The sequence below is a fragment of the Gouania willdenowi genome, chromosome 10 (genome assembly GCF_900634775.1).
Source record: "Gouania willdenowi chromosome 10, fGouWil2.1, whole genome shotgun sequence".
NCBI classification, from domain to species: Eukaryota; Metazoa; Chordata; class Actinopteri; order Blenniiformes; family Gobiesocidae; genus Gouania; species Gouania willdenowi.
The window spans coordinates 25,367,614-25,383,342 of NC_041053.1; positions in this window are offsets into that span (position 1 = coordinate 25,367,614).

Genomic DNA, 15,729 nt, shown 5'->3' on the forward strand with positions numbered 1-15,729 from the left:
AAGTATGTGCATTATATTTGCAGTAGTTTTTAGGATCTAATGATGGTCCTAACTCAATTTTTTTTTTTGGAATTTTTTTTGAAAAAAAAATTTTGGTTCTATTTTGTTATTGTCATTTTTTGTGCCTTACTGCTTATTTAGCCCTGTTTAAGTATGTGCATTATCGTTGCAGTAGTTTTTAGGGTCTAATGATGGTCCTAACTCAATTTTTTTTTTTGGAATTTTTTTGAAAAAAATGCCATGCTTTTCCCTTACTTTTTATTTTTCGGTGATTTTTGTTTTCTGTCATTTTTGTGCCTTACTGCTCTTTTAGCCCTGTGTCAGTATGTGCATTATATTTGCAGTAGTTTTTAGGGTCTATTGATGGTCCTAACTCATTTGGTTTTTTTTTTTTTTAAATTTTTGAAAAAAATGCCTTACTTTTTATTTTGGGTGATTTTTGTTTTTTGTCATTTTTTGTGCCTTACTGCTTTAAATGTGTGCATTATATTTGCAGTAGTTTTTAGGGTCTTATGATATTTTTATCTCAGAAAAAAAAAAAATGTCATTTTTTATGCCTTACCTCTGATTTTGGGTGTTTGTCACTTTAATCATGCCAGCTTAAGTGCAACTTTATCAGTTATTCAGTGTCTGGTTAAAGGAGGATTTGAACCCATGCTCACGTTTGGACAGTGACCCAATGCCACATGTTACCAAAGCCTTATCCACAACACCATTTGTACTTGACTTACAAACACTTGTGCTCGAGGAATATTTGACTTTTACTTTTAGTGCATTTGCGTAAAAAAAGGTTACTGATACAAATAATTTACAAATTATTTCATTTTATGCCTTACTAGCTTTACCTCTGATGTGGGGTATTTGTCACTTTTTTCTCATTTTTCTCACCTTACTGCATTTTCACCCCAGTTAGGTTGTACTCCTCATATTTGCACTAGTTTTAAGGGTCTTATGATATTCTTATCTCAGAAAAGTTAGTTTTTTGTCATTTTTTGTGCCTTACTGCTTTCTTAGTCCTGTTTAAGTATGTGAATTATATTTGCAGTAGTTTTCAGGGTGTAATGATGGTCCTAACTCAAATTTTTGTTTTTTTTGAAATTTTTGAAAAATTATGCCTTGCTTTAGCCTTACTTTTTATTTTGGGTGAAATTTTGTTTTCTGTCATTTTTTGTGCCTTACTGCTCTTTTAGCACTGTTTAAGTATGTGCATTATGTTTGGATTAGTTTTTAGGGTTTAATGATGGTCCTAACTCAATTTTTTTTTTGGAATTTTTTTTTTAGAAAAAAACACCTTGCTATCGCCTTACTTTTTATTTTGGGTGATTTTTGTTTTTTGTCATTAGTTGTGCCTTACTGCTTATTTAACCCTGTTTAAGTATGTGTATTATATTTGCAGTAGTTTTTTGGGTCTAATGATGGTCCTAACTCAATTTTTTTTTTTTAATTTTTGAAAAAATATGCCTTGCTGTAGCCTTATTTTTGATTTTGGGTGATTTTAGTTTTTTGTGCCTTAATGCTTTCTTAGCCCTGTTTATGTATGTTCATTATATTTGCTGTAATTTCTAGGATCTAATGATGGTCTTAACTCAGTTTTTTTTTTCTTTTTTAATATTAATATAAATATGCCTTACATCCGATTTTGGGTGAATTTTGTTTTTTGTCTTTTTTTGTGCCTTACTGCTTTTTTAGCCCCGTTTAGGTATGTGCATTATATTTGCAGTAGTTTTTAAGGGTCTAATGGTGGTCTTAACTCAAATTTCTTTTTTTTTGAATTATTGAAAAATTGAAAAAACGCTGAAAAAATTTCAAACGCCTCAAATTGGAGATAAGGCTACAGTAATGCATTAAAAAGAAAGAAAAATTATAAACCGCCTTGAGACGGAGGGAAGACTATAGTAAGACATTGTAAAAGGGCAAAAAAATTCCAAATGCCTCTAAACGGAGGTAAGGCATCGAAAAGTGCAGAAAATTTTCAAAAGCCTTGAAACGGAGGTAAGGCTATAGTAAGGCATATAAACAGGTGAAAAAATTTCAAACACTTTAACATGGAGGTAAGGCTATAGTAAGGCATTAAAAAGAAAGAAAAAATATAAACCGCCTTGAAATGCTTCAAAACGGCCGAAAAAAGTGACAAACATTCAAAAACAGAGGAAAAGCGTCGTGTCCCCAACACAGCCTCTCATTCCCTAAGATTGTCACATACCAGAAATGAGGAAGGGCTGGTCATGGTTAATAATTGAATGGGAAACCTCCAAAAATACAGGTGTGACAATTGGCAGTCTCTTTGAGAAGTGACATGAACATTTTGGAATTTTCTCTGGGTGATAAAGTGACAAACACCAAAAACAGAAGTATGACTATATGTGGCTGTGCTGGTGTCTCATTTCCTGGTTATACTGCATTTCAGAGTCAAAGCACTGCCAGTCTTAGGTGACACTTGAATGGGAGACCATTGAGAACTCCAGGTTGGACAGCTTGCAGTCCCTCCATTTTGAGGCGTTTGAATTTTTTTTTCTTCTTTTGACATTTTTTCACCTTTTTCAATGCCTTACTATAGCCTTACCTCCGTTTTGAGGCAAGTGAAATTTTTTCACCTGTTTTTATGCTTTAATATAGCCTTACTTCCGTATCAATGCGTCACAAATTTTTTCGCTTTTTTCAATACCTTATTATAGTCTTACCTCCGTTTTGAGGCGTTTGAAATTTTTTCACTTGTTTTTATGCCTTACTATAGCCTTACCTCTGTATAGAGGCGTTTGAATATTTTGCGCAATTTGCGATGCCTTACTATAGTCTTACCTCCATTTCGAAATGTTTGAAATTTTTTCACCTGTTTTTAAGCCTTACTCTAGCCTCATCTCCGTTTCGAGGCGTTTGATTTTTTTTTGCCTTTTTCAATACTTTACTTTAGCCTTACCTCACACTTACCTGTGTGTGTGTGTGTGTGTGTGTGTGCGTGTGTGCGTGCGTGTGCGTGTGCATGTGTGTGTGCTGGAATTATTAAAAGTGGATACAATTAAATCTTACAACCAGTTGTCTCACAAAAGGTTATTCAAATCTGACGTGTGTGGCTGTGGGAAAGATAATTACACATAATCTGTCTTCATCACAGTTGTTCACCCAGAAAAACCAGAAAATTATTATTTGGGACAACTTTCAGAGTCAAAGCAAGTGAAATCTAGTTGGGCTGTCTGCTCATTTGAACTTCATGATGTATTACTTCATCCAAATTGCAGATATCTTCATTATTGGCTTCTCTTTACTGAGTCAAAATATAACATTTGTTTCTTATTATAAAAACCCAGATTAATTACGTTCCAATATTTCATAATTGACTCGATGAAGTGGATGACCTTCTTCCGTAGCTATGCATAGGTTTAGGTTGCAGTAAAGCAGTATCTCGTAGATTCTGAGTTAAAGCACAATCCTGTGAAGTTATGTGCCAAAATAAAATAATAATTCCCTTTAACTTGGAGGAAAAACAGCAAGAAAAAAAGAAGCAGAGGCAACAATACCATCTGCCACATTCTGACTATATTTGTAATGAAGGAAAAACATCTTTTGAAGTGACTCATAGGTATGTTTTCCACTCTTGGAAAATACAAGTCTGTAATATTGTCTGGGGGTATTTTTTTTTTTTTTTTTACATATTCCATATAATTCATGTTCTTTTTTCAACAGAAACAGATCTTAAGTTAAAGCCTAAGACAACATAGTTTATTTTAAAAACAAAGTTTTCAGCAGAGGTGTAAAAACTGATATATTCTACTCAAGTAGAAGTACTGTTACTTGATTGAAAATGTACTCAAGTACAAGTAAGTGGTACAAAAAATACTCAAGGACAAGTAAAAAGTTGCTCAATTAAATAATACTCAAAGTAAAAGTTATTAGTTACTTTCACCCCCCACGTTATTTTTGGTATTAAATAGTGCCACGGTTCCCTTGCATACAGTAAACATTTCATGTATAAACTTAAAAAGAAAGAAATTAAAGCTTTCACAGTTGGAACTTCATTTATTTTCTACAAAGGCATCTGTATAAAATAAGCATAGCTAAATTTATTAACTCTAAAGCTGGGAAAATAACCAGCATTCAATGCTGTTTAGGCGTGGTGCATTACGTTTAATCTGGTTGGTCGGCTATGATGTGATGCATTTAATTGTTTTCTGGTCATTTCATATTTTGTAGTGGTACAATGTCCGTTGATCATTTTAAAACAAAAAAATAATAATTTACTCATTAACGGTTGGGTGCAGAAATGTATTTGTACGGAAGTACAAATAAAATGACTGATTTAGAAATATACTCAAATAAGTACAAGTGCCCATAGAAGCAACTCAATTACATCAGTGTGAGTACTTGTAATCCGTTGCTTTAACCTCGGGTTTTCAGACAGAAACAAAAGGGAAAAATAAAAATCCTGCTCATTATTTGGCGTGACTATCTCTTTCTGTGCAAAGTGGAAGCAGGTTATCTACTCACTACAGATTCACAGACCAAAGCCCCACAGCCGTTCTCACCATGAAGTGTTTAACTTTCATCTGAACGCTGCTACAATCAGAGTCGGGGCAGCGGTTCAGAGGTGTGTGAGGCTATTGACCAACAACAGACGACAGATGAAAGAGTCCAGCGCGTCTGCTGTCCTTCATTAGGACTTGTCCGGGATGCAGCTGGATGTACTTACCTTTAATAGTGCTGATAATTAGCCCTGCCATTCCACATCTCTCCACATAAACACACTGCCATTCACGTACGCACGCTGCCACACACACATGCTCTTTCACACTCTCCACAGGCTTTATTACTTGGACGGGGAATCATTATCAGGGATAATTTGAAAGCAATTTTGAGGCTCACCTATTACCTCTGTTTTGGTTCCTTCTGGTCATTAGCAGACCTGTCAGGAAGATTGAATATTACACATTTCGAGGAGGGGGTCCATGACTCCAGGTGTCAAGAGAGGTTAGATAGAGCAAACGCAATGACAGACCATCACGTCTAAAGCCAAGGCCCCGTCTCCAGAAGTGCACCTACATTTATGTTTCTTGTTGAAAAATGAGTTTGGTTTGTAATTAGGAGAGTTTGTGTGTTTATCACCACCAGGTGATGGTTTTGATGATGAGATAATTCGGAACTTGGCAGCATCGTTGTGTAGCAGTTAGCATCTCTGCCTCGCAGCAGAATGTGCATGTTGTCCCTGTGCAGGAAACGGTGCAGTGCAAAGACGATGAATGAGTTAATAATTCTGGACTGGAATATGGTTAAGCCTGTCGCGCCAGCACTTACTGTGAACGTATAATCACCATTTCAGCTGTTGTTCAACTAAAGCTGATTATTTATCTGAGGTTAAACAATTACCTGATGTCATTTTCCTCAGAATTACTAGATTAATTTTCGAGGCAGCCCATAACCTGGTGATTTTATTAAGCAGTTTGATGTCTCAACTGCCTTGTCTTTTGGCATTAACATGCAAATCAAATAAGCGTCCGATTTTATCCTGCCAACAGCTAGGTCATTCTTTCACATTTGCATATTACTAATCTCCATAAAATTGTCACAAAGACACAATCTTGTCAGCATCACAGATATGAGTGTGGTTTCACTTTGACTGGGGCATGACAAGGTTGCAGACTTGTTATTCCAAAAGTAAGAGTAATAACTTTACACAGAACATCACCATTGTATATGCTTGAATGTTTTTCATCTCAGAAGTGCTAGCAGTCATATCATGTGATTTACAGCTCTCTTTCTGGATTAAGGGCCTTTTTAAACTTCTTGGTTTCAGAGTATTAAAAAGGAGGTAATTTGAAAGACAGAGGGAGATAGATCTCTGCTAATGTTTGACGGCTCACTGAAAGACAGTAGTAGAGCAGCTGCTTCTGGACACGTGAAGAATCATGCTTGAGTGTTGTTGATATATACTGGCTGAATGCAAATGTCATCGTCTCAATAGATCATCTTTTTTCCCCCCACTGTGCCTGTAGGTTAGGTCTGTTTCGTATTCTCTCAGCACTTTAAGGTAAAGCCAGAGAAAATTAAATCATGAAATCATTACTGAGAAAGGTCAGGGTATAAATATTTCATAATCCGATATTTTCAGTGTGAGATTGGGTTTATATATAGCAACAGTTAAACTGTGAGAATACATAGTTATCAGGCCTTGTCCGAGCAGGTTCACACAATGATGGCAGCACTTATTTTCCTACATGTCCAAACTCAACACTGAGGATGAAATAGAACTGGAAAAATAACATCATCTCAGTCATCATTGCAAAAAAAAAAAAGGAAAAAAAAGTCAAATATAGTCCAAGTGACAGATTTACCCATAGACAACAAACATGGATCTCACCAAAACGAGACTTCTCAATGTCCTCTAAAATGCTACAGAAGCAGTGTTTGTTTGCAGGATGAAATACAAATGTGGGCAACTGGTGGCTCTAATTGTGTTCAGCCCCCAAAGTAAACAAAGTCAAAATGACTCTAAAAGACACACAAAACAACAAACAAAATGACAGGAAAATACACAAAATCACTTAAAAAAACACAAAATGACATCAATAACACACAAAACTACAAAATAATCCCATTCACAAACAAAACCCTTTGTTCTTTCTAGTATTAATGCTCAGACTGGTCATTGTTAACAGCTGAATGTTAATTATGTGGCCCTCAAACAAAAAAAAAAATCAGATGTATTTATTTTTTTTGCCCCTGCTGTGACAATAGTTGATCACCTCTAATGTAGTATGTTTTAGAATAATGCAAAGATAAACAGACATTTCTCATAGGCAGGGGAGAAAGGGGGGGTTAAAACATTGATGATATTTTTTATTTTGTTGGTATTTTCCTGCATAGAAACATCAGTGGCTTCTGCTAAGAAATAATATGATATACAGTATCAATCTGCTGGTAGAGAAAATACATCACCCTCACAGATATTTGTAACAATTTGAGATTCATAGATTTACAACACATTATGTGAAGTAGAGATATTTTCTTTGCTTCGGATGCTCAGGGTTGAGAGTTTGATTCCTGGTTGGTTTCATCTTCCGGTCAAAGTGTGTGTGTTTTTTTTTTTTTTTTTTTTAAGTTAGTTAAACTGTCATTACTTTTTCTGTAATATTATAGGTAAAAATGTGCAAAATGCTCACACACCTCTCCCCCCACTCACAACCTCCTTCCTCCGCCACTGAATAAGTCCATGTTGCATGCTGTGGAGCTATTAGCAAATGCAAATTGCATTGAATGTAAGCTACATGGAATAATTTATATTAGAATACAAATATATGCAAACATGGATGATTTAAATATGACATTTACACTTTGTGTAGAGCACATGTGTCAAACTCAAGGCTCGAGGGCCAAATTCGGCCCTTCAATTCGGCCCACAGGAGTAAGTAAAAATAACAGAGAAAACATGGACAGCTGTGGAAATGAAACTCAATGATATTTGCAGGGGCTCACAGTTTTCTGGGTGCTTATATTGCATGATTGCAGTCATTTTCAATGTTAAACTCAAAATGTTCCTCAAATTATTACATAATATTTCCCTTCATTAAATAGAAATTGGTCACAAATTCTAGGAAATTTAAAGTGAAGATCATGTTGGGACTGATATCAATCATTTGGTATTGCTTGGATGAAGTTAGTTTCTTACATATTTTGTATTTTATGTATACGTACAAGTGTAAACTCGGGCACAAAAATGTTGAAATTACTTGTTTTTCCGCATAAAATCTGTGGCTCACTTAAGATTAAACTGCTCCGTATTTGACCCCTGAACTAATATATATATATATATATATATATATATATATGTAATATTAATTGGTTTTTTTTCATTTTTAAATGTTTCAAGTGAATTTATCTTTCCAAATGAGAACTTTAATTTCTCCTATTTTTGGCTTGATATTCTCCTACTTCCACCTACTGATGGATGGGTGAATAAGAACATCACATCACTTCTCTTGTAGCCTTTTTTCCATCTGTATTGTATAAGTTAATTATTTTTACCACTTCAGCAAGATCAATAGATTCCCTTATACCTGCTGGTCTAACAAATAAAATGGTTGAGTGACCCCAGTCTGCGCTGTGCTGTCCTGGAGAGCTGAGGCCTGCAAGTCTGTGTGCTCCAGCTCCCCACACCCTTTCCTCTCTTAATGATCAGGATTAGAGAGGCTGGGGCCTCTACTGTAGGAGGAAGCAGCTGCTTCCATGCTCATTATATCCCTCACAAGTCCACAGAGTGGTAACAGCTGGAACACACGTTTCAGAGTGAGAGGGCCAGGATACTATGAAGATCTCATGTGGCAATGAGCATTCCAGAGTGAGCGGTGAGCAGCAACGCTGTGGCATCGCATGACAGTCAGATGACAAGGGAAGCACAAGTGAGCAGACTGATACATTCACTGCAACCAAATCTGTTGTTCTACAATTTTGTATTCCCCCCGTTATCGACTGATAACGATTTGTAATTCAACTCAACTTTGTGTTACATTTATCTTGCTACTGCCCAGATTTTCTGTGAAGATTAAAATAGATTCATGACAAAATGACAACCCAGTGTCATTTAGCAGAGCACTTTAATGAAGAGGCGCAGTGTAAAATGACAACTGTTATCTTCTCCAGACGGTATCTGCTGCCAATGATCATAACAATACGATGTGGGATAAGGAAAGTGATGGTAGGGCACGCTGAGTTCTTAAATATTACTTAATGACTCCAACATTCTTTGCATTGATAATGGAATGGAGCCTGTCTGCACTGGGGATGATAAAAGAGTTACAGCACCAGGCCAATTTGCGAAACATTAAGTCTGTACAGCTGTACCCGCCGTAAAACTGTGACAAATGCTGTTTATTAAATAGAGGTTGGACATCAGCTTGACACTTGATAGTAATATTTAGAAATTGAATGGGCCAAAGCACTCCAATTTCACATCTCCAAAATACCAGCAAAAATTGAGTTCACTTATTTTGTTTTTCATCTGCCTGGGGCGTCACGGCCCTCCTGGTGTGCAAATGTGAAAATATCTCCAGATTCAAGTCTGGAGCCCTGGCGAGGCAGACTGTGTAAATTACCCAGCTCCTTCCCCGTTTATAATTCTCAGTTAATTGTCTGGAGGGCTCTGCATTCAGGTGTGGAATAATACTGACCAAGTGCCATATTGAAATTCCACTGCTCAGCTCCCCTGGGTCACGTTTACAATATCCAGCCCTACAAGAGCTGAGAATCTGGAGTTTAGCCTTGTGCATGAGGTAATGAAGAGTCACATGCATTGAGCGGGCACTTCTTTTCTGCTGAGATGAGCCAGTGGCACCTTTGGGCCTATTATCCCAGCACTGCTGTGACAGTTACAGACGCCTCACACCTAGAAACCCTGAACTTTCATTACAAAAGTGCCTCAAAGGAGGTGGTGAAATCATAACAAGGATTTTTTTTCGTGTCTTTACATGCATCCAATTGTATGTGAGATGTGGGAGAAGAGAAGAGAAGAGAAGAGAAGAGAAGAGAAGAGAAGAGAAGAGAAGAGAAGAGAAGAGAAGAGAAGAGAAGAGAAGAGAACAGAACAACAGAGTTTGCATGATAAAGTCAATCACAACAAAAGCTCTGCAGCAAACATGCAGGAAACTCCACTGCTTATTATAACCTACCATTGAATGTATGGCCACCATGTGGGCAAGAATACAATGCACTCCCCCACCATCACCACCACAAACCCCCCAATGATGACTAATGAAGTTGACACATGGGGCTTTCAACTATTCATGTTAGGGCCTGAATTATTTGTTGGGTAGATGTAAGCAAAGAAAAACAGTGTTTCCAGCCATCAAGATCTGAAAGAAAATAATATGGTCCATCTCTGTGGGAATCCTGTGACTAGGCGTGCCTTTGATTTTAAAATCTTACTTTCTGTTTCCTACATCAGCCCGCTGCAGTTGACTGCAGCTCCTCCTGGGAGGACCATCCATGCAGCTGTGGGCATGTGAGAGAAAGATGGAGCGACACAGTGAAAGAGACAGAAGAAGCTGACGCTCATTTTGCTTCATGCTTCCAGGCATTGTGTGGATATTCTATTAGCCATATCTAAAGTGTAATTGTACCATTGGGGGGGTGGGGCAGTGTGTTGTCGGAGTGCCAGGACTTCTCTCAGTGACTAGCAGAGTGTGGTAATCTCACACACCATCTCATTACAGTTTTAACCCCCAGCAGCTGCTTGCATTAGACTTTTATTACATGCTGCCGCTCACAGCTGTGCTGGCATAGCCCTGGACAGGATGGTGAGAGACTGGAACAAAGACAGACAGACACAGGGATTCCAGCACAACATTTGGCTCCCATCAAAAAAAGTGGAAATATCGGAGCAGAGGGTTGTAATGACCATAGCAGTCTCTCGGTGTGATAACTCCAGGGCCTCCCTCCTCCCCTCCATCAACCCCAGATCCTAAAGCTGGGCCAAGGACAGTTGCACAGATGGACCAAGTCAGGCCCACTCAGATTGGGATTCCATCAAAACTGCGAGAGCGGTGTTCATGCAAAAGCCTCACGCAGGGACGGCTTTCACGAGCATTTGTCTCATCCTGGAAACAGTATGAGGTGGTACAGATCTGTTTTTCTAGCGTCACATCTGTTTTAGGCCAATGTACATTTATGTGTCCCACTATGGGAGTGTGTGTGGTTACAGTGTTGCAATACATGAACGCAGCCAATGTTCACAACAAGATAAACAGCTGTTGAACATACTGTGTGTTCTATAAAACAAAAGGGCCATAGGCCAGAGTTTCTGACTTGAATCAGTATAAAACTGAAGTTAATTAAATGTTTTTCTCTTCACTCAAGCAATGCTCCAACTTACATTAAACATTCTACTAGGGAGTTTAAAAACAGCAAGATTACTATTGCAACAACACATCATCAGTAGGGTAAAACTAACCTGTCTCATGACGGTTTAAACCCAGCTCACGTTCCCTATTTGTATTTTTACCTCCAATTAAATATTTTAACCTATTTATTTTGATCATTGTTGTGGAGATTATCCCAACTGGTGAGGTATACACTCTGGATCAGGGGTGTCAAACTCTTTTTCAAACTGGCAATTCAGGGGCCAAATACGGATAAGTGGGCCACAGATTTGATGTAAAAACGAGTGGTTTCAACATTATTGTGCCCTAGTTTGCACTTCTACGTATCCATAAAATACAAAATATGTAAGAAACCGATAATATTCTAATAATGAATGACAGATATTAGTCCCAACAGGATCTTCATTTCAAATTCCCTAAACTTTGGGGCCAATTTCTTTTTAATCAGGAAAAAAAATTATGTAATAATTTGAGGAATTATGAGTTTTTTCAACAGTTTAACACTAAAAATCACTGCAGTTGTGTGAAATAAGAACCAGGAGTGTTGAGTTTCTTTTACACAAAGATTCATGTTTTCTCAGTACCATAATTTTTACTCTCTCCAAAGGAACAAATTTGGCCCCCGGGCCAAGAGTTTGACACACGTGCTCTGGGTAGACCATTCCCTCCTACAGTTTACTCAGAGATTCTAATAATGCTAACACTCAAATACTCCAAGCAAAAAACAAACAAACACTAGCTTTCATTATCTAAAAAGCAAAATCAGGCTAAAGAAAGTACTATTTAGTGGTTCAATCAAATAACATTGTTTGTATTATCAGGACTAAGTTGATAAATGAAAAAAACAATTACTTTATCTTTTACAATAATGCACAAAATTCCAGACTTGGTAACATAATTACATCAGGAACCCATTTTGGGTTTTTCTTTACCCCATTTTGAGCGTGGATCCAACTGCATGCCCAAACACTCAAAAACAAGGTTAACGATTAGAACATCCTTTTTAGTTTTAGTGGGTTTTAGTAACACTCTGCTTTAATTTTACGACTGCTCCGAATAGCAGCAGACACTTAGGTTTGACGCTGCGGTGTTTGGCTTCCCATAAATCTTCCATTGTGTGAGAGACAAGGAGATGTTATAAATCTATCACACTGAGGGAGTATTGTTTTGTTTGAAACTGTTCGGCAAAGTCTGCCCCGTATTATTCAGCAAAGTGTGTGCCCTTTGATATTTATTCAATGATACATAAAACACTCCCCCCACAGAAACCACAATTAATAATTGAATGTTGAAGCTTCTCTACTCTGATAGTCTTAACAAACATAGCATTGACATTACTGCATGTCAGCAAGAGGTTTGAGGTTTGTTTTCTTTCCCTGGGCTTTTTTTTTTTAAGAAGAGATGACGGTACACTGAAACCATATAGAAAATAAATGCATCTATCAAAATAAAAGTTGGAAGATCTGATTTTATTGAAAGGAGATAAAATAGATTTTTCTCTATGCTAACATTTCTGCGAGAAGCAAAAATCTATTTATTTACATTTAAAACAACTTAAATTTTTCATTTTAAGTGGTTAATACATTTGGTTTTCTGTAAAAGAAACAGGAGAAGAGATAAGTGATGCTTTGTTTGGCATGATTAAGAATATGCTGCTGTTATTGGCCTACAGATGATAGCAAAAAAACGTAGCCTTACCACAAAAAAAAACAAAACACAATCCCATCATAACTTATTAGCTCGAGTTGGTGTTGGGTACCATGAAAGATTTAGTCCTCCTGAACATCCCAGAAGTTATTTACATTAGTCAATTCACCCAGAGTTTGCAACCATAATAAGGGACAAAAAAACCCCAAAAGGAGATGTGAAATAGTAAATTGCTACTTAGAGAGTTTTAAAACAGAACGTCACTGCAGAAAAGTCAGTTTCTTGTTTGCTTTCCCTGCGGCAAAGCAGATTTTAGTGTTTAATGGTTCCATGTTGGATAGTGGGCCAGCGATATTTTACACTGAGCAGCTTTGAAGCATGTGAATCACATTTGTGACCAACCAAAAATGAAAAATTTAAATAACCATTGGTGTGCTAGGGGAAGCTCGCAACATTATTTTCTTTTTTGTTTTTGAGGGTTTACAAGTGCAATGAAAAAACTATGAATAAGTGAAACGCTGCTGATAGAAAGTTTATTATTATTATTATTATTATTATTATTATTATTATTATTATTATTATTATTATTATTATTATTATTATTATTATTATTAATAATATTATTAAACACCTGTCAGGCTAACAGAAATGTAAACATTTTAGTTACAACTTTTTTATTCTTCAAAGTAGCTCTGTACTAGGTAATCTACAGCCTGGTTCTGGTCCCTGGGCCGGTGTTTGGGGACCGCAGCTGTATGTATTAGTAAAATTCCTGTATGCTCTTTACTTTGTCTCATCGCAGAACACAAATATAAATCTTTGTTTTCTTCTTCTTCTTTTTTGTAACAATTCTAAATATTCGACTACAGATGAGACTAAATTGCTGTATTCCTAACAGTGGAGGTTCATGCCTGAATAGCTCACAAGATGTTTTTGACAGAGGTTGAATTGTACGTCACTTAAAGGTCCTTTATCATGCAAATCAACTTTTTTGAGTTTTTAACCTTGTGACAATGTGAATTCCTTATAAAAAAAAAACACCTCAAAAGTATTATTGGGCTTCCTTCCTGCATCTCTGAGAAATCCTCAATAATCCTGCTCTCTGAACTGCTTCTCTGCCTTCTTCTGAAAAACGAGCGCTTAAAATGCTAGTGACGTCACTAGCATTCTGAACCGCCCCCTCCAGGAAGTGCCACCCATTCTCTCTGGTGCTAGAGGCATGCGAGCGTCCGAAGAACACCTGTTTGGAAGGTCATTGTCCTTTCTTATCCAGTCTGCACAGGGAAAAGAAACAGACTTTGTTTTTGTACCAAACGATAAGGTCTAGTAACCGAAAATGCGTGTTCGACAACGAAAGTCCTCGAAATTTGTTCAAACTTCCTAAAGAAGAGTCTACTCGCCATCATGAAATGGGAGGCACTCACATGGGGAGAGGCGATGCTCTGAGAAACGTTGCGTTTCAACTTCCGGGTTGAAAAAAAATAAGTCATATATCTTAATAAATTAGTATTTTATTTTGCAAAATGTAAAATATTACCCACATGTGGTTGTAGTTGATTTTGGAAGGTCTTAATATAGCATGATATAGGACCTTTAAAGGAATTAAAGTGCGTATCAATTAATAGTTTGAAGTTTGGGTGCAAAATTCTTCAACAGAGATATCAAGATTCAATCCATATATATTATCATTTTGGTTTAACAGCACAAAATATGTTTTCACTGTAACGATTATTATGTCTTTCTATAAAGCCTGGGTGCATACTAAAAATAGATGATAACGAATGAGCTGAGAGAAATGAATGAAATAACATTATATGACTTGACAGCATGTAAAAAAAATATGTAGGCGGAAATGTTTCCATGTCAACAGCTCTACTACAATTTCACTAAATCTTGGTAAGACTTTAAAAAGCATAAAGGTCAGGTTTATGTTCAGCAAGAAAAGAAAAAAAAACAAACAAAACTAAACTAAATATTATTCGATCCACCTCCAATAAAATATTAGAGAGAACGACAGAGGGGTTCAGCTCATGATCCAAATCATCACCTCATCTGTCAAACATGGCGATGCTTCAGGCTGCCAATTGATCTGGCACAGTGGAATGGGCTGATAATCTAACTGCTACTGGATGAATACAGATGTATAAAGGATGATTCAGCGGGCTCACGTATATATCTAAGCCCATTAAAATACAAGCTTTGCGTTGGAAGGAGAGTTTTTCAGGGTAAATGGTGAAATATCCTCGACTGCTACTTGGTTTCTATCCAGCTGAGCGGCTTTTCAACTTGCTGAAGGGCAGACTGAAAGCAGGGATTCCACACAAGCAGCAAGACCTGAAGGCATCCTCACCTCAGTGGGTCAAAGGACTTTACATAAATTATTGAACATCATGCTTTTGGCTTTATGTGTATCTGCCCAATTACTTTTCAAACTACTAAACTTGAAGCACTAAGCATTAGAGGGGCTTTATCTACCTGCTGTATATTGACATAAATCTGCTCAAAGTAGAGTTTTTTATATAGTATCATTAAATCTAAATGAGCTTGTGGATGAAAAAACTACAGATAACGGCTGAAGATAAGCTGCACATTTTCATCAAATGCCATTCAACGTGGGCTAAAGTCAGACTAAAAAGTACAAGAAAATATTTTATAGGGGTTTTTTTCATATTGAATCAGAAAGGTCATGGTGTTCAGGTTGGTTGTGTCTGTAAATGACCTGGATGGATAAATTATTCTCTTTATGAATAAGTTCTATATTCATTCCACTATTTGTTAAAGAGTCTTATATTTAAGGACTACCTGCATGTGGAAATTAGCTTTTAGCTAAACCTGGTCACCCCAAGCAGATATGCATGCATGCAAGCAGTCTGTTTAAATAAATATGAAAAATGAAATTTATGAATTAATTAATATGATCTCCTCCAACAAAATAATATTTTTAGGAGTGTTTATTTATTTGTTTGTTTGTCTGTCAGGCAGGATTATGTCAAAAGTACTAAATGGAGTTTGACAAAATTTAAACAAAAGATTTTAGACCATGGAAGATTCCATTAAAAGTTCTAAATTTAAAGTTCAATATACTGATTATGGATCAGTTTCAAAAATAGTAAAACTCCTATCTCTCATCATTGGCTAAATAAAAAAAAAGTACATACATTCTGTGTTTATATTCTGTTTTTATTTATGTCTTCCCCCTTTCTCTCAGTATTGTGTATAC